General features: G+C 36.6%; 1 long non-coding RNA gene across 4 annotated transcripts in view; it reads right to left on the bottom strand.

Annotated features, from left to right (window-relative positions):
- Positions 1 to 20,098, bottom strand: part of LOC309791705 — a 215,173-nt gene that overhangs the window by 142,982 nt on the left and 52,093 nt on the right. For 3 of the 4 annotated variants that reach the window (XR_014291542.1, XR_014291543.1, XR_014291545.1), the window contains one exon: positions 9,357 to 9,436. The exons of the other annotated variant lie outside the window; for it this stretch is intronic. This is a non-coding gene — a long non-coding RNA (uncharacterized lncRNA). The remainder of the gene's footprint in view (positions 1 to 9,356; positions 9,437 to 20,098) is intronic. 4 annotated transcript variants of the gene reach the window in all.

The following is a 20,098-nucleotide window of genomic DNA, read 5'->3' as shown; positions in this document are numbered from 1 at the left end:
TTGATATAATAATGAATCTTTCTATATAAGAAAATGTTATGCCTTCTTATATATTGACATCTTCAGTAGAATTTTAATTTTTTCTTTGTTTTTTAATAAAGCTTATTCTTAGATTTTTAAAAACTAATTAATTAATTTGGGGGCTGTGTTGCATCTTCGTTGCTGTGCACAGTCTTTCTCTAGTTGTGGCGAGTGGGGGCTACTCTTCCTTGCGGTGCACAGGGTTTTCATTGCGGTGGCTTCTCTTGTTGCAGAGCACTGGCTCTAGGCGTTGGCTTTGGTAGTTGTGGCACGTGCACTCAGTAGTTGTGGCTCGCGGGCTCCAGAGCGCAGGCTCAGTAGTTGTGGCGCACGGACTTAGTTGCTCTGCAGCATGTGGGATCTTCCTAGAGCAGGGCTCGAACCCGTGTCCCCTGCATCAACAGGCAGATTCTTAACCTCTGCACCACCAGGGAAGTCCCTATTCCTAGATTTTTGATTATTGATTTCTATTGTAAATTGGATCTTTTCTTTCTGTATAATCTCAAGCTAATGTTTTGGTGTGTTAGGAAAGTTAAGGATTTCTTTATTTTTTTTAACTAGTATGCTTAGTGAATTTTAATTGTTTCCCATTATTTTAACTTGCTTTTATTGGGTTGTCTAGACAGCCACTACACTACTTGCAAATACTACCTCCTCTCTTACAATATTTGTACCTTTTATTTAATTTTCTCATCCAATTTCATTGTTTAAAATAGGAAAAACATCCAAGTAATAAGAAAAAGATGAGGAATTTCTCCAGGGACAAAGCTATATCAAGATCCTTGGATAAAATGAAATGCTAAGGATAACTCTACTTGTTCAAGGAAGCTACTTTTGTATACAGTCTTCACTACGTGAATCGTTCTTGGTCATATTTTCAAGCTCAGTGCACACCTCTAGCCCAATAATGGCTCTAATAATTTTTTTTAATTTATTTTTTTGGACTGTGGTGGGTCTTCGTTGCTGCACATGGGCTTTCTCTAGTTGCAGCGAGCAGGGGCTACTCTTCATTGTGGTGCACGGGCTTCTCATTGCCGTTGCTTCTCTTTTTGTGGAGCACAGGCTCTAGGGCACCGGGGCTTCAGTAGTTGTGGTGCATGGGCTTAGTTGCTCCGCGGCATGTGGGATCTTCCTGGACCAGGATTGAACCTGTGTCCCCTGCATTGGCGGGCAGATTCTTAACCACTGTGCCACCAGGGAAGTCCCTCTAATAATTTTAATATAAAAACATTGATAGCTGTGGACAGCTGTAAATAACCAAAATGGAAGTCATTTACACCATGCTTTCAAAATGCACTTGTTTAGCTTTACACTGCCAGTAACTTAAACCATATGGAAAGAGCAAATTCTCCTGTACAAACACATTCTACAAGTGGCATGCACAATAAATGATAGCATTTGACAAGTTCTTACTAGTTTATTTCTTTTCAGAGACAGAAAAGCCAGTTGTTACAATCAGTGTAAAGTGAAAAAACATGTACCTTAGCAATCCAAGGTCTTTTTTTTTTTTTTTGCCTGTGTTAAATCATGTTTATACAACAGCAGCTTTGCTGGACAGGTTGCTATATATACACTCCTATTCCCTTTGCTCCTGTTCCAGAAGCTGAAGGGTCAATGACATAGTGGTGCTTATTGAATACCATTTGTTATGAGGTTGATAACTTTTCGAAGCATGAAATTGAAGACATCGATGGACTTCCGATGGTCTTCAAGGGATCTTCTGACTCCCTTGAAGATCAACTTGAGAAACTTAAAAGTGAGCTTCACTCCACCTAAAAGACACCAACTCAGGCTTCTCAGCTGAGATGCTGTAGGGCAGCTATAGGACATGAATAGGAGTAACACACAGAAACTAATTACTTAAACCATTGATCCCCCTCCCATCTCTAATAGTGAGGGGAGTGGAAGTGAAAATACCTAAGGATACCCAAATGTCCGTGAACATTTTTTTTTTTTTTTGGCATGAGATAAAAAGTAACCCTTCTGGTGTGCTTATGTGTATCATGGCCCTTTTCCTATATATCGAAACACTGGGGCATGGAGCATCAGCAGAGAGGCAGGTAAGAAGGTGAAAGTGATGCATGTTGGAGGTTGAATAAAACCAAATTATGATTGCTTGAAGATTAGGGAGTTCTCCAACTAGTTAATTCTATTTTTCCAGGTGAACGCAAGTGGCTCTTACACTCACTGTGAAACTGTGAGGGAAGAATTAAATTAATGATTTGGTTATATTTAATATTTTAATTTGATTTCTATTGAAGATTTAGTACTCTTTGAGTGTGCTATATTAAATAACTTACAAAAAATTTTAATGACTAATTTTGGTGAAACTGTAAATGATCACTATCCAGGTTTAGGGGATCTTTTTTTTTCTTTAACATCTTTATTGGAGTATAATTGCTTTACAATGGTGTGTTAGTTTCTGCTTTATAACAAAGTGAATCAGCTATACATATACATATATTCCCATATCTCCTCCCTCTTGCGTCTCCCTCCCTCCCACCCTCCCTATCCCACAGGTTTAGGGGATCTTGAAACCAGTTATAAATGGAAAGCTTTTCATAAGAACCAGGAGCATAAGGAGAGAAAAGAGACAAAGGTGAGAAATGACAAAGTAACAGTCTATATTTTGAAAGTTGAAAAGGTAAAGATAAGGGAAGATAAGCAATGATGTAGCCTGATATGGTACTGCATAGGCAGTTACGTGTGCTGTGGCTATTAAGTTACAGTTGAGTGCTAAGTTCTAAAAAATTGAAAACAGAGTCTTCAAGACAGTGATTTTCAATTTGTTCAGCTAATCAAGCAGCCATAACCCTTGGTACTCTGTCCTTCTATCCCCAAATAGTTACACGTTTATGCCATTATATGACTAGGAACAATTTTATTGTCAGAAACTGGGACTGTATTTTATGTATAAGAGCTTCTGAATCTTAAAAATAATAGTACATAAAATTTATTTAAAAATTATGTGTTTAGAAGGATGGATATTATCTATCCATCTACTCACCCAATGTAATATGAAGGATGAGCTTTACTGGTTGAGTAATAATTCTAAATTTAATTATTTTGTGTCAAATTATATTGATACCTGCCAGAAGATAAGGAGAAGCAGGCACCAAAAACTTTAAGAAAGTGTTCTAGAAAAACTTAACCTTGAAAAACTCCATTCACTAAATTAAATTCACTGGGATTTGAATAAGGGAAGAAAAGTTGAGATAGAAAGTATCTTTCTTCATGTGTATTTTTTTTTAGACATGCCCAGTAACTATTTATTGTATTTAGGGTCTGGTTTTTTTCTAGGAGCAAAATATTGAAGTAGAAATAAAACCTCTCCATAATTCCTTAGGCAATTTAGAAATTCTATGCTAGTTATATTGATGAAAATCACTCCCATGTTCCTAGTACTGGGAAACTTTGTTGATTCTTTAGTGAGTTAATCAGGACTTTTTCAGTAGTAAGAAACAGAATCATACACCAAATGATTTTGAGGAAACAAATTATATTTCATTGATACACGTAACTAGAAAGGATATAAAGATAAGTCACAAATCAAGAAAGAACTGAATTGGAGATGGGATTCACTGCCATTAGGATTCTGTTCATCTCTCTACTTGTCTGTGCTTAATTGATTTTTATTTTCACTTCCCACAACCAGAATCTCCACTCTCATTTGTTTTGTTGCAAAACAAAAGGTCCATAAGGCGTAGAGAAGATGGGATGATGATTAAGTTGCCTCTTCTTTCCTCCCATTCACTAAGTGTATAAGCTTCTCCAGTACAAAAAGCTTAGGTGTCAAGAAATAATTTTCTAAGTCTGAAGAGTCACAGCAATTATTCAATCTACTTGTGTAGATGGCAGTACCATGTTGGTGGGGGGACAAATCTCTATCAGATTCCCTAATTTTCATGAGGTTTCTCTAAGGAGTTGAGGAAAAATCTGTCTCTAGTGGCTCTAGATAGATTGGCAATCTCAAAGATCCATTGAAACCTTTGCTTTGTAACTTCCAGGTAAAAATGGATGATTGAACACACATCCAATTTTACTCCCTTCACAGCCCCACCAAGAAAAATCAGAAAATGGATTTTTAATGTTTTTAATTTAAATTTTATTTTTAGTTTCTTTTTAATTTTTTTGCATTTAATTTTTAATAAAACTTTTAAAGGTTACTTTCCATTCATAGTTATTACAAAATATTGGCTATATTCCCATGTTGTACAATATAGCCTTGAGCTTATCTTACACCCAATAGTTTGTACCTCCCTCTCCCCCACCCCTATATCACCCCCCACAACTGGCAACCACTATCTATGAGCCTGCTTCTTTTCTGTTATATTCACTAGTTTATTGTATTTTTCAGATTCCACATATAAGTGATATGATCCAGTATTTGTCTTTCTCTGTCTGACTTATTTCACTTAGCATAATGCCCTCCAAGTCTATCCATGTTTGCCATCAATGGCAAAATTTCATTCTTTTTTATAGCCAAGTAGTATTCCATTGTATATATATACCACATCTTTTTCATCCATTCTTCTGTTGATGGACAGAGGTTGCTTCCATACCCTGGCAATTGTAAATAATGTTGCTATGAACATTGAGGTGCATGTATCTTTTCTAATTAGTGTAGAAAATGGATTTTTAAAAATAAATAAACCCAAAAGGATGGGAAAAACAGAAGAGGGAAAATACACAAAATTTTGGGAGAGCTGGAAAGCAGATGGAAAAGTGGTACTGATTTAGCATACTTGAGAAAGTTATATCTCGTCTGCAGTGGGAGCAGTAAAGAATGAATTTAGTTTATTTCACAAAATCCTCTAAAATGTCAGCAATTAGTGACACATAGTGCATTCTCTCTATGCAGGTGCTAGACTGCCCCTCTTCATTCCAATAGAAGACCAGAGGTTTACTGCTTGGAAGGGATAATACAACAGGACTGGTAGATGCAGACGCTGGACAGCTGTTGATTAAGGGGTACTTTACTGAAAGTAGGATTCTAAGATGTCTAGTCCTTTCTGCCCATTTGACTCCTGGAGTACCAGAAGCCAGGCCTTTATCCTCCAAGAAAGAAACTGGAGGAGTCTCTTCAGGGGAAATTGTTCCCAAAGACATCTAAATATCTAAAGATTCTGAAATTGGGAGAAAATCAACAAAATGTCCTAGCCAAATGATCTTTCTGTGAGGTCCATGCTTGATCATTATCCTTCATGCTCATATCTTCAAATCAGTGTCTCAGTCCCCTATCCTTACATATGAACAGATAATCATGATTACTGGCCATTTGAGGAAAGGCTTTAACATAGAACATAAAAAAGAAAAAAAAAGAGGGGGAAAAGCAACAATTTGGAGGAAACAGAGGCTATACAATAAGAAGAAAATGATAAACAATCATTAATATTCTCTGGGGATAAGAAGATAGTGCAAAAATGAGACAAACAAGAGCTCCTAGAAGTTAAAGACATGATAGTAGGTAAAAAAAAATAGGTGGAAGATACAGTTGAGAAAATCTCCTACAGAGTGTAGCAAAAAAACAAAGAATTGCCAGGTGGGGAGAAAAAGAACAAACAACAGTCCAGGAGATCAAATAAAATTATCCTATTGGGAAAACTGAGACAAAAAAATTGTCACACTGTTGATAAGTAGAAAGTCTATGGTTCAATCCCAGGCAGTCTGGCTTCAGATCCTGGGGATTTTACCACTTAGCCTTTCCAAAATTCAGGAAAGAAAGAATAGGAAAACAGGTGAAGAAAACATCCTTCTCAGAAAACAGTTATAAATCATCCAGCTCAACAAATGAAAAGACACACCTACCAAGGCAAATCTCAGTGAAATTCACAAAACTAGAGATAAAGGAAAGATCCAACAATCTCCAAAGACAAAAGAACAGGTCACAAACCAAAGAGCAGGCATCAGAAAGGCATTGGAATTCTTGACATAAACACCAGGATATAGATAATATAACAATGCCTGCAAAATTCTGAGGCAAAAATGATTTCAAATGGAGAATTATATTATTATATAAACTATTAATACAGTGAGAATGAAATAAAGGCATTGTAAGACATGCAAGGTCTCAAAAAAATTTCCTTTCATGTACCTTAGTCAGGAAGCTATTGGAGAAAAGCTTTATGAGAGTGAAGAAAAAAGAGGAGACTTGGAAAGAGGTGAAGTGAAGGAAATCAATTCCAGGGGTGTAAACGGTCCATGTAAGTGTAGGCCAGAGGCTCCAGGAGTGATTTTTTTCAAGGAGACAAGATTAACAGAATATCTGATGTATCTGAACTCTTAAGTGGAGATTCAGACAATTGGCAGGGAGTTCAAGGTTTGAATTTAAATTTATGACAAACATGTTAAAAATTAAAATTTTAAACAACAAGGCAACATTAACCTCAAGGAAAAATGTAAAGATTAGAAATAAAGTCAAAGTAATCCTAGTCTTTTCAATGACACAGATTTGAATAGCATTTAGAAAGTTATACTAATGTGAATATTGAACAATGACATAACTAACATTGTGCTTTAACTATATTGGAAGGATAAGGGACTGGAAGCAAGTGTATGTATGATGCGATGGGTGGAGAAAAGAGAGCTACATCCTCAGCCCCAGTAGGATGTCAGTAGATGATGCCTAATAATGAAAAAAGCAAAAGTAGCATCACAACGATGTATTTTCAGAGATATGGAAGTAAATAACAAATATATTCTCTAAAAGTACTGTTTTTCATAATAAATTTTCCATGGTAATTGCAGAATAATTTAGCTCTTTTATTATGTGTATGAATAACTGAAAAAAAATTCCTTCACTTTTGATTATTAGAATTTTCTTGTGACTAAGATTACTTGGAGTGTAAAGTCCTCTTATATTGTGTAATTAGAGCATTTACATGCAACAATTCATAAGTAGAACACATATTATTGTTATATATAAAATATCTTTTAATTTTGCATATTGTAAAATCCTGTTAAACCATCTTTAAAATCCCTTTAAAATCATCTCTTACTTAATGGATTCTGTATACTTACGGAGCTAGGCATTTTCCCCAGTTTAAAGTGAAGTTTCAGAGACTGAGAAAAAATTTTCAAACTGCCCAAGATCCCTTAGGAATTTTGGGAGAGTAACAAGATCAGAACACAATATTCCCAATTCTCTGTCATCATGCCACAAAATCATGTTGAATTTTCCCAAATATTTTAAAAATAATAAACAAAAAACCCGAATAATTTGAGAATGCCAAAAAGCAAAAAAGAAGTAACAATGCTGGCACCATTGTAAGCTAATTATGCATATTCGACAAAGACTCATGAATTCCTTGTCAGATTCAAAAGTAGAGAAATCAATTTCCTCCAAAGCTGTGGCAATCCACAGTTGAATAAAGAATATAATTGTAACAGGGAAGAATCTTTTGTATTCTATTACAAGTTAATTGCTAAAGGGATGTTGCCTATAAGCTTAAATTATACATAATGGCCTCCCCTTTTAGTATAAAAGAAGCCTGAATTCTTATCCAGGCAAGATGGTTCTTTGGGGCATGAGCACCATCTTCTCAGTTTGCAGCCTTTCTGAATAAAGTCATTTTTCCCTGCCCCAACAGCTCATCTCTTGATTATTGGCCTGCAGTGAGTAGTACGAGTTTAGACTTGGTAACACAATGAATAAATATAAGTAGCAGAATGAGTGATAAGATCAAGTATGTAATGTGGGTAAATATGGTTCAAGGCTAATTACAGTAGAATGTGGAATTAACAAAGGGTAGAGAAAGCTAAACAAACACACACACACACACACACACACACACACACACACACACACACACACACCCCAAAATTTTATTCCAATTATTTCCATTACTGGGACTGATTATTTCTGTTTTTGATTGGATGGGACCTCAGCTCATGTTTTTAGATCAAAATATCATTTAAATCTAGTGTATATGAAATGTTTCTTCCTTAACAAAATATTAAAAGAACAGAAACAAATGAGTAAATATGGATTTGGCCTCAGGTTTCCTCTTCTGTAAAAGTAGGATAATAGTACCCATCTCATAAGGTTGTTGTGAAGGTTAAATGCAATAGTGCAGGGAAGCAATTTGCATAGCCTTTGAAAACATTTTAAAGGTAAACTCTAATTTCAATGCTTCTGCTTAGTTCTCTATACTGTTCTTCTGTTTAGAAAATTACCTTAATATTTTTAAATGATGGCAGGGTCCTTAGGCATAGTCTGGAAGGAAAAAATTGAAGGGGGAGAAAAAAGGAAGAATAATTGCTCTGCATAATATACTAACAGGATCTTTCAATTAGTTGGGCATGGGGGTAAAGGCTGGAGGTTTCAGGGGTTCTGCACAGGGAGGAAAGGAGCACAGTAGAAGAGGAAAGACAGTGAGAAATATCCAAAGATGGGAGACACACAGTTCAAAACAAGCGTCTAATGATTAATTTTATTTTTTCCTTTTCTATGTTGGGCATATTCCTCCTCCCCAGATGTTCTGTTTAATAAAAAAACTGCTATTTACCCAACAGTCTTTTGTTAGTGGAGCTTTGGGAAATGAACAGGCAGATAAGGATACAGACAAAAAAAAAGGTCACAGAGGCAAGGCAGTGAGTGGAGATTGGGCCTGGGAGTGAGAGATGTCTGGATCCTGCAAGCCTCTCACATCCCTACACCATCCCAAGAAACACCTGGGAATTGTGGAGGGGCCTGAATTTCCAGTGTCTACAGAGTAGGGAGCTGAGAAAACTTGTTAAGATTATCCTAGAAGGCTGGAGAATTTGGGCTTTTTAGAATTAAATCATCTGCTCTTCTTTCATTTAGCTAAAATAACTTAAAACACAAATAACTATGACAGATGATAACTAGCCACTGTGGTTCACTAAACAATGACACGTGATGGGTAAGTTTTAATGATGTAGGGGGAATGGATAAAAAATTTAGAATGTTTAATGTTTATAAAATTGTTTTACAACAGTAGCTTAATCAATTATCACAAAAACTCTGAGCCTGTAGAACCCCTTTTTATTTTTAATGAGAAAAGTAGACTCAGATATGTTAAGGAACTTGTCCGAAGGACCACAGTGAGTATAGGCTTTCCATTACACTACAAAAAATCCAAACCATAGAGGGAAAGAGAGAAGACAAATTTGACCTATTTCAAATTTTGCCCAATATCCCTTCTGAACAGATAAATCACCTCAAAAATTGATTATATGCTTAGTATTATTGCAGCTGCCATTTTAAGACATTAATGAGTGTGGTTTTGGTACTCCAGGATGTTTTTAAATTTTTTCCAAAAATTAATGCACATTCTAAAAGAAGTTACTGTAAAACAGAGAATGTCACTCACCACCCAGTTCTACAAGGATTAAGTCACTGGCTACTGCAGTCCCTGAATTCAGGATGAAGAACAGGATGAGGCACTCTGAGCTTTGGGAAAACAGACAAAACAGGCCCTTAGATAGTTAGTTATATATATTCAGGAAAAATTTTTATGAACCCAGATTCTTGCATCTTCCCATACTTAGCAATAAAATTATTAACTGAGATATCTGTTCCTCATGACTAGCACTAACTTTCTACCAAGACGTAGGTTGGATTTTATGTACTCCTTAGCCAAAATCACATATACACTGGCTTCTCCTGCATCTTTTTGGAAAAGTTCCTAAGAGCAACCTGAGAGGCTGTCTCCTGGGATATGGTCCTCAGTAAGACATTGAATAAAACTCAACTCACAGCTCTTACATTGTGTATTTTTTTTTCCAGTCAACATTACCCTTGAGCTTGATTGTTTTATCAATATTTTTATAAGGAGACACATTCCCTTCCATCTTGTTTCTCTCTTTTTCCCCATGATCTTTTAATAAAAGAAAAATTATTTTAATAAGTCCAGTTCCATAAAGAGGAAATCTTTAAGCCAAAATGAAATAAAAGCTAGTCTGGAAATATACCATCTTATTATCAAAGTACTGATGGAACTATGGGGTCTAAACACAAGAATGGGGCAGGAATTTAATGCATTTTAAAAGCAAATACTCTGGGGAAAGCCAGAATAAATTGAACTTAGCAAGTGAACCATTAAAGAAAAGAGACAACTACAGTTTATAAATTTTATGTTCATGATAGAAATATATTGGCTGATGCATTCAAAAGACTACGCATGAATGAGTGCCCAATATGTGGTTCTGCATCATGTCTTTAAATTTTGGTTTTCTTATGGTGACCCACTGGAATCCCTATCTAGTATGAATTATATACATATCTGAGACAATTTGGGTACTAAATTTCTATTTCCCAAGTATGCAGTTTTTCCCCCCATTGGTGGTGGTTGCTATTCATATGCTTGGTGTTGAAAAAGCCAACTTTTCCTTGCTTCCTGGTTTCTAGTCATAATCAAAATGAAAATCCATTGATTGAACATGGTGATGGTAATCTTAGTGTTTTGCTTGTTCTGTCAGTCTTCCCATTAAATTGTATTTGAGATAATCTGATACCATTTTATGTTAAAACAATAGCTTTCTCTGCTTACATGGTGTGAAAGATTCTTTGTACCTGTGCTTTATTAATATTTAGTGCTATTGAATACAAAGCACCATTCTGCTAAAAAAATTATGCCAAAAATTATGTAACGATGGAGCCCAAAACCTGTACAGTCACAGCATCATATTAGCAACAATGCAGAACAAACACAGACTGGAGTGAGCAACAACTACAGAACACATTGTGATTCTTCCATTAGATTTCATTACCTGAGAATATTCTTCTCTGACAATTTCATCTATAGTCATTTTATTTACCTGAATTCGAATACAAGTAATTTTTTAAAAGTTGATGTATAAAAATCTCAAAATGGCAATCCCATCAAACAAGACTGCTGGAGTATAAGCACCTAATTCTACCACTTACCAGTCATATCTCTAACTTTTTTATATCTCACCATCCCTACTGATAAATGAAGATAATGACAGTAAACCTCATAGGATTATTGTGAGGTATAAATGAGAAACTGAATGGTGAAAATAGGGCTTGGCGCATAGTCAACATTTGTTATTTATTGTTTCTGGGTTTTTGTTTAATAGCATAATTATTCATGCTGAATGTATTATGTTTTTAGCTGTAAGTTTTAGGACAAGTTAGAGTGGTCTAAACACACAGAAGTTTGTGTTCTCACTTAATAAGAAATCTGGAGATTAGGCAGTTTCCTCAGAGGCTCAACAATGTCAGGGTGTTAGTCAATGTTTCTGGAATTCTTTTGGTTTCTGTACCTCCAACTCTTGTCCACAATCACATGGCTACACCATTACATGAGAGTATCCAAAGCAGAAAGGAAGGCAACAGGCAGCAAAAGAAAACGTTTTTCCCCAAGGAGATTCTCTTTATGTCTCATTTTCCCGAAATGGGTTGCATGCTCGCTTGCAGGCCAATAAAAAATGAGATTCCTATGACTGATAGAGACTAATAAGAAATTATCCCCTGGGCCTGGTGCTGGGGGATTGCTACTCAAACAAAATTGTAGTTTTGTTTGCAAGGCAGAAGAGTGGAAAGGTATTAACAAGACAAAGGACAGGGTGACTGAGTTTCCTTCCATGGTCTTTTGTGATAAAGCTTGACTAACAACGTAGAGCTGAATTATTACCTGTCTGAAGTTCTTTGTCATTTCAAAAAATAGCAAAAGGAGGCCAGGACTTATTATTTGCTTTTTCTTCTAAACAACAGAGTAAAGAACAGGTCTATAAAATTGTATAAGGAAATTTACTGTGTGTTGATAGGACCTTTTCCTCAGTGGTGGTTTGTTCATTTTCCCTGAATGATCCAGGTTAATGTTTCCATTTCTAACTATATTCTATATGTTTATCCACAGTCTCTCAACATAGGTATAGACAGATTTTTTTGTTTATTATGTTTGTGTTCTAAAAAAATAAGTTGGCCAACAATCCCCACCTCGTATAAATTATGTACATATCTGAGACAAAAAAAATTTTTTTCTAACCATGTAAGATATCTTCCAACTCTCATTTTTGAAGTTCTGCATACAGCTGATCTCCAAGAGACTTACTCAGCAATGAATGTTAAATGGATGAAAATGTAGATAAAAATTGTATGTAAAACAAAAGAATGAAAAACCTTACTAATTTGGAAATAATGCAAGTAGTCAATTTGAGGACTTAGTTCTTTAAAAAATGCAAAGAAGTTGATTACCTTTCATTGTGAATAATAGCCCAAAATAAAATTTCTATTCACAGAGTAAAAATTGTTAGATTCACCCTTAGGATTTGTATTTATTTTCCATTAGGCAGGAGTTCTACATTGGTATTCTTTATTTTACCCACTGCTGCTTTTGGCATAATGCACCCCCAGTTTGTTGTGGATGTCCCTTTACACCAATTGTTTCTAAGGTATCATAGCAGCTGTCAGTGATACAAAAGTTCATGAGAACATCATATGATCATTAGTTCATTTTATCCCCACCTGGCTGTTCCAACCCCATGTAGCTAATACTATATTACAATATGTTACTATATGAACCTGGTCCAAAGACAAAAGAATACTGTGATAAAGAATTGAAAAATATTAGAGATTTGTCAGTACTGAAACAGAATCAAGTTCCTTTAGGAGGGAATGATTTTCTGGTAAATTAAGATGCATGATTTATTTCCATAAAAGGTTTCACAAATGATTTCTACAACATAAGGATTTTTCAGCACTTTTGAGGAGGTTTTAAGATCAGCAGTTTCTGTTCAAAGAATATACTGACCCAATTCTTCAATAGAATGGGTAACCTATAAGAAGAAGGTATATAATTCACTCACATGAGAACATGTTGATAAGAAAATATGTGGACTAGACATCTAGGCATTGGTTTCTTATGCTCTGCTAAAAATTAAACCAAAACCTATGGATAAATAACCTTCAATCCAAGTCTTCATTTCTGATGAGGAGAGAATAGAAAAAAAGCGTCATGGCCATCAGCCCTGAGAGGTGTGGTGACTGTATTCAAAGACTGTGATCTTCAGTCTCCTAGCTTTAATTGGCCTCCTGGGGTATGTAAAATGCTGTGTGTGTGTCACACTCCTAGAGATCTTGGCACAAACTATTTACAGCTGTTTGGAGCCTTAACATACAATACAAAGGACCTGCTGGGTCTGGCATTTGCTGACACAGCCTTGGAATCAATGGAAAAGTCTGGCTTCTCTTTTGAGGTCCTCATAGTGAAGGATTTGCAGACTGTAAAGTATACAAGAAGCTAAGAATCATCCTTAGCACAGCCAAAGCTCTTCTCTGCAGGGCTCCAGGGAGTCTGGTTAGTACACTTTTTCTGCAGAGCCCTGGAACATTCTCACCTTCTTCACACGAATAACGTCTTCCACAATAAAAGACTTTACAATATTTTGCCTACATTTGCCACACAAATAGATTACGATATAAGACTGCACAGCAGAGGTGGTGGCAGACTAGAAACCTGTGGACTGAATCCAATGCACAGGCATTTTTTCCCCCTTGGTTTGGATCCTCATAGTGTTTCATTTTACTTTGTTTAGTTAATTTGAATTAGTTGCCAACTTTTAAAAATCAGGACGTTTAAAAAATTTTTTTTCAGATTATTGATCTCTCTGGAAAAGTCAGATATGGCAACACAAGGTCTAAGCTCCCATTTGGCAACAGATAACTGGGGCTGGGTAGCAGCCACCCTCTTTGGAGGGGATATGGGTCTTAAATGCCAGAGCCCCTCTGAAAGGCCTCTTGCATTCACGTTCCCTGACTAACACTACTAGGCACTAGAATTAGCAACCACTCTAAAAAGAACATGCCTTTAAAACACAGATTACAAACAATAAAGAACAATTAGGAATGATATGTCAACAAAGTGAGAATTATGTTTTATTTGGCAGACTTTCTGAGGACTTCAAGCCCGGGAGACAGCTTCTCAGATATAGCTCTGAGGGACTGCCCCAAGGAGGTAAAGGAGGAGCCAGGGTATACAGGGGTTTTTGCAACAAAGCCCAGGTAGTCGGAACATCAAAAAATTACTGTTAATTAAAGGAAACCAGATATCTTAAGTTAATAAATTTAGCACTTTTCCATGTATGGGAAGATGCAAGAGTCTCGGCTCATTGAAATCATTCCTTTGATATGCACCTCAGCTATCTAGGGCCAGTATCTTGTTCTTTCCCATCCTGAGTCCCCTCAGCGTGTACCATTTTGGGTGGCTGCAGTGGCTGAGGGCTTGGTAGTGGGCAGCCTGTTTGTTTCCAACATGAATTCCCTCAGGGCTCACCACTGGGGCGGCTGTAGTGGCTTGATGGCTGCAACATCCTTTGTTTACTGATATGGCAGGCAACGTTTTTCATTCACAAATATTACACAGAACATAACCACCTCTTAGCTTGCTTAAGCAACACTTTCCTATTTTGCTTAAGATTTGTTTTTTAAAGAAGTAAACATAACATATAAGTTCAAGCTCCCTGTTTATCCTTCCAAATTTCAACCCTCTTTCTCCAACTATATATATAAAACCACTATTTGAGGATGCTCAAGTCCTTTATATAAAATGTCTTAGTATTTGCATATAACCTGCCTACATGCTCCCACATACTTTAAATCATGTCTAGATTACTTGTAATACCTGATACAATGTAAGCACTATATAAATAGTTGTAAATACAATGTAAATGCTACATAAATGGCTGCTAGCATACCGCAAATTCAAGTTTTGCTTTTTTGGAACTTTCTGAAAAATTTTTCCCCAAATATATTCAAAGTGCTGTGGATACAAAGGGCTGAATGTACACCTCAGTTTATTTATCCATTTTTCTATTGCTAAAATTTATGTCATTTGCAGTTTTTCACTATTTCAGACAATCTTGCTGTGAACATTCCTGTGCACACTTTCCTTTGCACATGTACAAGAGTTTCTTTATGACATACCTAACAAGGAATTGCTGAGCCTTGAGGTGTACATATCCTCAATTTTCTCAGATATCACCAAATTTCTCTCCAATATTATTTTATATAATTTACCCTATCAGCAGTCTATGAGAGTTCCTGATACTCCTCTTCCACACTAATACTTGTCACTTTTTTATTTTTTGCCAATTTAATGGAAGTAAATGGTATTTTGTTATTGTTTTAATTTGTATTTTGTTGATTACTAGTGAGACTGAGCATCTTTTCATAAATTTATTGGCCTTTCAATCTATCTGAGATTTACTTGGCTCTCTTTCATTTTTCTTTCTTTCTTTCTTTTTTTTTTTTTTGCTCATTGATTTGGAGGAATTCCTCACACATTTTGGATACCAAATCTTTTGTTGATTATATGCATTGAAAATATCTTATTACAGGCTTTAGCTCATCTTTCACTTTTGATGCCTTTTACTTGTACAGCAAATTTCCATTATAGTGTAAAAACTGTCAATTCATTCTCTAGATCTGTGCTTTTGGGGTCTTGCATAAGAAATCTTTATGTAAGCCTGAGTCGTGAAATACTCTTAAGTATTTTCTTCTAAAAGTTTTGCTTTTCATATTTAGGTCTTTAATCAACTTAGAATTTATCTTTGAACATAAGAATCTAATCTTATTTTATTTTTCCAAGTGAATATCCATTTGTCCCAGCACAATTTACTGAATAGTCCACGCTTTCTCCAAGTTTTCTCCATGGATGAATATATAGGATTTTGGGGCTATCAATTCTGTTCCATTGGTCTATTTGTCTGTTTCTGTGCCAGTATCACACTGTCCTAATTACTGTACTTTTTTTTTTTTTTTTTTTTTTTTTTTTTTGCGGTATGTGGGCCTCGCGCTGTTGTGACCTCTCCCGTTGCGGAGCACAGGCTCTGGACGCGCAGGCTCAACGGCCATGGCTCACAGGCCCAGCCGCTCCGCGGCATGTGGGATCCTCCCGGACCGGGGCACGAACCCATGTCCCCTGCATCGGCAGGCGGGCTCTCAACCACTGCGCCACCAGGGAAGCCCTAATTACTGTACTTTTAAGATAAGTTTTAATACGTTGTAGAAAAAGTCTCTCCTTTCCTTTCTCCTACCACTCCTCCTTTAAAATTATCTTGATCATTCTTTAGTTTTGCTTTTCTACATAGATTACCTTTTCAATTTTCTAAAACAAACAAACAATATCCCGTTTGCATCTTGATAAGAATTGCAATGAATATTCAAGATGCATTTGGGGAGAATGGAAATGTTTACAAAAGAGGGTCTTATTCATGAACATTGTATATTCTCCATTTATATAGGAAATTGTCAATAAAGTTTTACAATTTTCTCCATAAAATTTTGCACATCTTTAAAACTTTAATGCCTAGATTCCTTATAAAATGTAATCTATTTTAAATATACATTTAAAAAATTACTATGACTTCTTTTTAAAATAAATTTATTTATTTATTTTTGGCTGCATTGGGTCTTCATTGCTGTGCATGGGCTTTCTCTAGTTGTGGCGAGCAGGGGCTACTCTTGGTTGCGGTGCGTGGGCTTCTCATTGCAGTGGCTTCTCTTGTTGTGGAGCACGGGCTCTAGGAGCGTGGGCTTCAGTAGTTGTGGCACATGGGCTCAGTAGTTGTGGCATGAGGGCTCTAGAGCGCAGGCTCAGTAGTTGTGGCTCACAGGCTTAGTTGCTCCACAGCATGTGGGATCTTCCCGGACCAGGGCTCAAACCTATGTCCCCTGCATTGGCAGGTGGATTCTTAACTGCTGTGTCACGAGGAAAGCCCTCTATAACTTATTTCTACTCTTTTCTGGGGGGTAGACAAAAGGATTCTCAACCAATTTTGGGGAATTGATCTTGAATCTAGCAACCTTCCTGATTTTTATTATCAGTCATTATAGTTTGTTTATAGAGTCCTTGGATTTTCTATTAAGATAATCAAATCATCTTTGTATGATAAGAAGTTTATTTCTCCTTTTTCTAGCCTTAAGCTTTTGGTCCTATTGAACTACAGAACTAGTTCTATAGAACTAGCATTAGTAGGTATGCTTACCTTTTTAGCATACATGCAATTTTGAAATTTTACTTGAGCTAAGATTTATTAAGATGAAGGAATAAACTTTTCTGGTATTTTTCAACCTCTCTGAATTATTTCGGTTTAACTAATTAATTACCTTAAGAGACACTTGCTACTCAGATGACTACAATAGCATCCTAACAAATCTTCTTACTTCAGCTTTTGTCCCCACATAAGTGACTTTTTAAAAATGTAAGTAAGATCGCAACACTCCCCTGTCTAAAATTCTTCAATGACATTCCACTGTGTTATACAGTAAAATCTGAACTTCTTCTAATGCTTAATCTCCATTCTCAGTTCTTATGCCTGGGTCTTACCAAGGCTGGAGATTTTACCTCTATTGAGAAACTTCCCTTACCACTATTTAAAATAGTCCCTCCACTGTATCCTGCTCTCCTACTACAGTTTCTCTTTAAAACACATCCTGTTTATTTTTTATCTAGCACATTTCACATTCTGAAATTATTTTGTTTATTTGCTTAGTTGTTTATTGTCTTCAACTAGAGTATAAGTTTCATGAAGGCAGAGCACTTCTCTGTGTTGTTCATGCTAGTATCTCCAGCACTTAGACATAGTTGGTGTTAATAAATACTTTTGGAATGAATAAATGAAAAATAGTTATTCTTCCTTCTGCCCCATAATTATTCCACATATTAGCTCTGTATTGTCTGGCTCTGCCTTGATTCCAAAGAAGAAAATTATCAGATGTTGGAAAATTTATCAAGAATAAGAATAAAGTTCAAACTTTTATAGACAGCTATTTAAAAAGGTGTATCATTCTTTCCTAAATTTAGGAAGCTAAGCAAATGCATTTCTACTGGATGGACAGACTTTCCAGGTGAGTTGGCCCTCAGGTTCTAGTCTAACCTAGGTTCTCTAGGGTAACATGACTTCTTGGCAATAGAACTATGCCTCTCACAGTGGTTCTACCACTGTCCCATAAGTCTAGGTCTTGACTATGGATAATTGTGGGATATGGGGCCCTAGTATCTGACTTTCAGGACATGAAAGTTGTTTCATGTTTTATTGCCTCTTCCCTTTCAGTGTTTTCCCTCAAGAAATTCCTCTACCTTCTATAGGCTTTCTCCCACAAATATTCAAGTTTATTTCACTTCTAGAAAATAATGGTTCTCAAAAAGATAGTAGTTTAGAATCCCAGCCCTTTACAACCTAAAACTTGTATACTACCTTCAGACCCCAGAAAGTCTAGACCCTAAAAACACGGTGACATCCACTCCCTCTCTGGAGACTTCATATCCTGCTCCAAATGCATACTTATCTCTACCGGGCAAGAGTTGGAGCAAATTATGCTATGACCTCAAATATGTAAGCTAGCATGGTAGGAGAAGAAGTAAGGCTTGGGGTGGAGGCTGAAACCAGAGAAACTAACTCAACAGAGAGGTCTGAAGGCAGGTCCAAACAACATACTAAGTCCACTGTGGACAAGGAAGCCATTCTGTCCTATGTTACAACTCTAGAAATGGGGAGGGAGCAGCTTCAGGAGACAATCAACACTTGAAGTCAGGCAAATGTTTCCATTATGTCTATTCATGTAGAGGTCATTAATTAAGGTTGTCAAGAGAACAGGTAATAAACAGTTGAGAAGCTATCATATACCATGCACATCCAACCAGTTCAACAAGTGAGCCTCAACCCCTTCCTCTGTCATATGCCCTTCATTTGGGCAGTAAACTCAGCCTTATTATTTCAGTTTTTAAGACATCCAGAAGCAGGTGGTTCCAAAGTTATAAATTTAGCAGCTGTCAAGGGCCTGGGATTTTTTCTTCTTTCCCCTCTGCTGCCATCCTTTATATGCAGATCTTGTCAGTTTTTTTTTTCTTTCTTTTTTTTTTTATCATGGCTGCAAGATGGCTGTAAGCATCACATTCTCACCAATACATATCAAGCAGCAGAAGAGAGGTGAATCCCTGCTTCTGTCCATGTTAAAGTTGAGAAAAAATTTCCCAGAAGGCTCCCAGCAAACATCCCATTACATCTTATTGGCCAGTGTTTCATGCTTTAAAAGATCACTGATGAGAGAAATGAAATAATTATGACTGGTTTACACCAGTCAACATTCACTCTCTGGGGTTGCAGGGGGCCCGTTGGTTTTTAAGCTTTCAAATACCTGGACAAAATCAGAATTCTATTAACAAGGAATAGAAGCAAGAATAGCTGTTGAATAGACAGTTTTAGCAGACACTGTTCATGTCCCAACCATACCACATAGGTCTACTCTGAAGGACTCTCACACACTTGTTTCACTCTACTTGAAAGTGTTTTTTGCCTATGAGAGTTTGCTCTGCCAGCAGGAATCCTCAACTAATGAAGACAGAAGGTGATGGGTAAATACCCCAGCCTCCCCCAATTAACGGAGCATATTCCACACAATCTCCCAAAGACTCACCAGTGGAATGGTGCCCCCCTTGCCCACAGTGGTAATACACTCATTCATGTACCTCACTGACTTTCCTCCTTTCAGTGTCTCACTTCTTCACAGTGCTCCCTGGGGTCACACCCAAATCGTTGTCTTGGTTCTGCTTTTGTAAGAACTCAACCAGGTCAGCAGTCAACAATGTCTCCTGTCAGCTCATGAGCTGCTCTTCTGTGATGTCTTACCTGGTCTCCAATAAAAAGTTACTTATTCCTTTGTATGACCACTATATTGTATAACCCCCTACTATAGCACACTTTAAGTGTGTTTATTTCCTTCTACACTGTCCTAGTCATTGCTACATTCCTATTGTTGAGCATAGGTGCCTGGCACATAGTACATACTGACTAAATGTTGAATACATTGACAGAGTCCACTATGTGGTTTCTTACCTGGGGACTCCTCTCAAAAACCAAAATATCACAATCCTTTGTGCACCCCAGTCATGGCTCTCCCTTCTCCCTTTTGTTTTCATCACTTCCATTACTCTCTGATTCAGCTGCTGCCTCTGAGGTTTAATCTCTGAATTTCTCTAGGCTAGCAAGGTATTCATATGGGATAAATATGCTCTCTATAAGTGAATGCCCCCCAAGACATTTATTTTCTTTACCCATATTTCAGCATTCCCAATCTCCAAGACAGATC

This window comes from Mesoplodon mirus (genome assembly GCF_964341445.2).
Source record: "Mesoplodon mirus genome assembly, chromosome: 16".
NCBI classification, from domain to species: Eukaryota; Metazoa; Chordata; class Mammalia; order Artiodactyla; family Ziphiidae; genus Mesoplodon; species Mesoplodon mirus.
The sequence above is the reverse complement of the archived record's forward strand: the minus strand, read 5'-3'. Positions and strand labels throughout refer to the sequence as shown.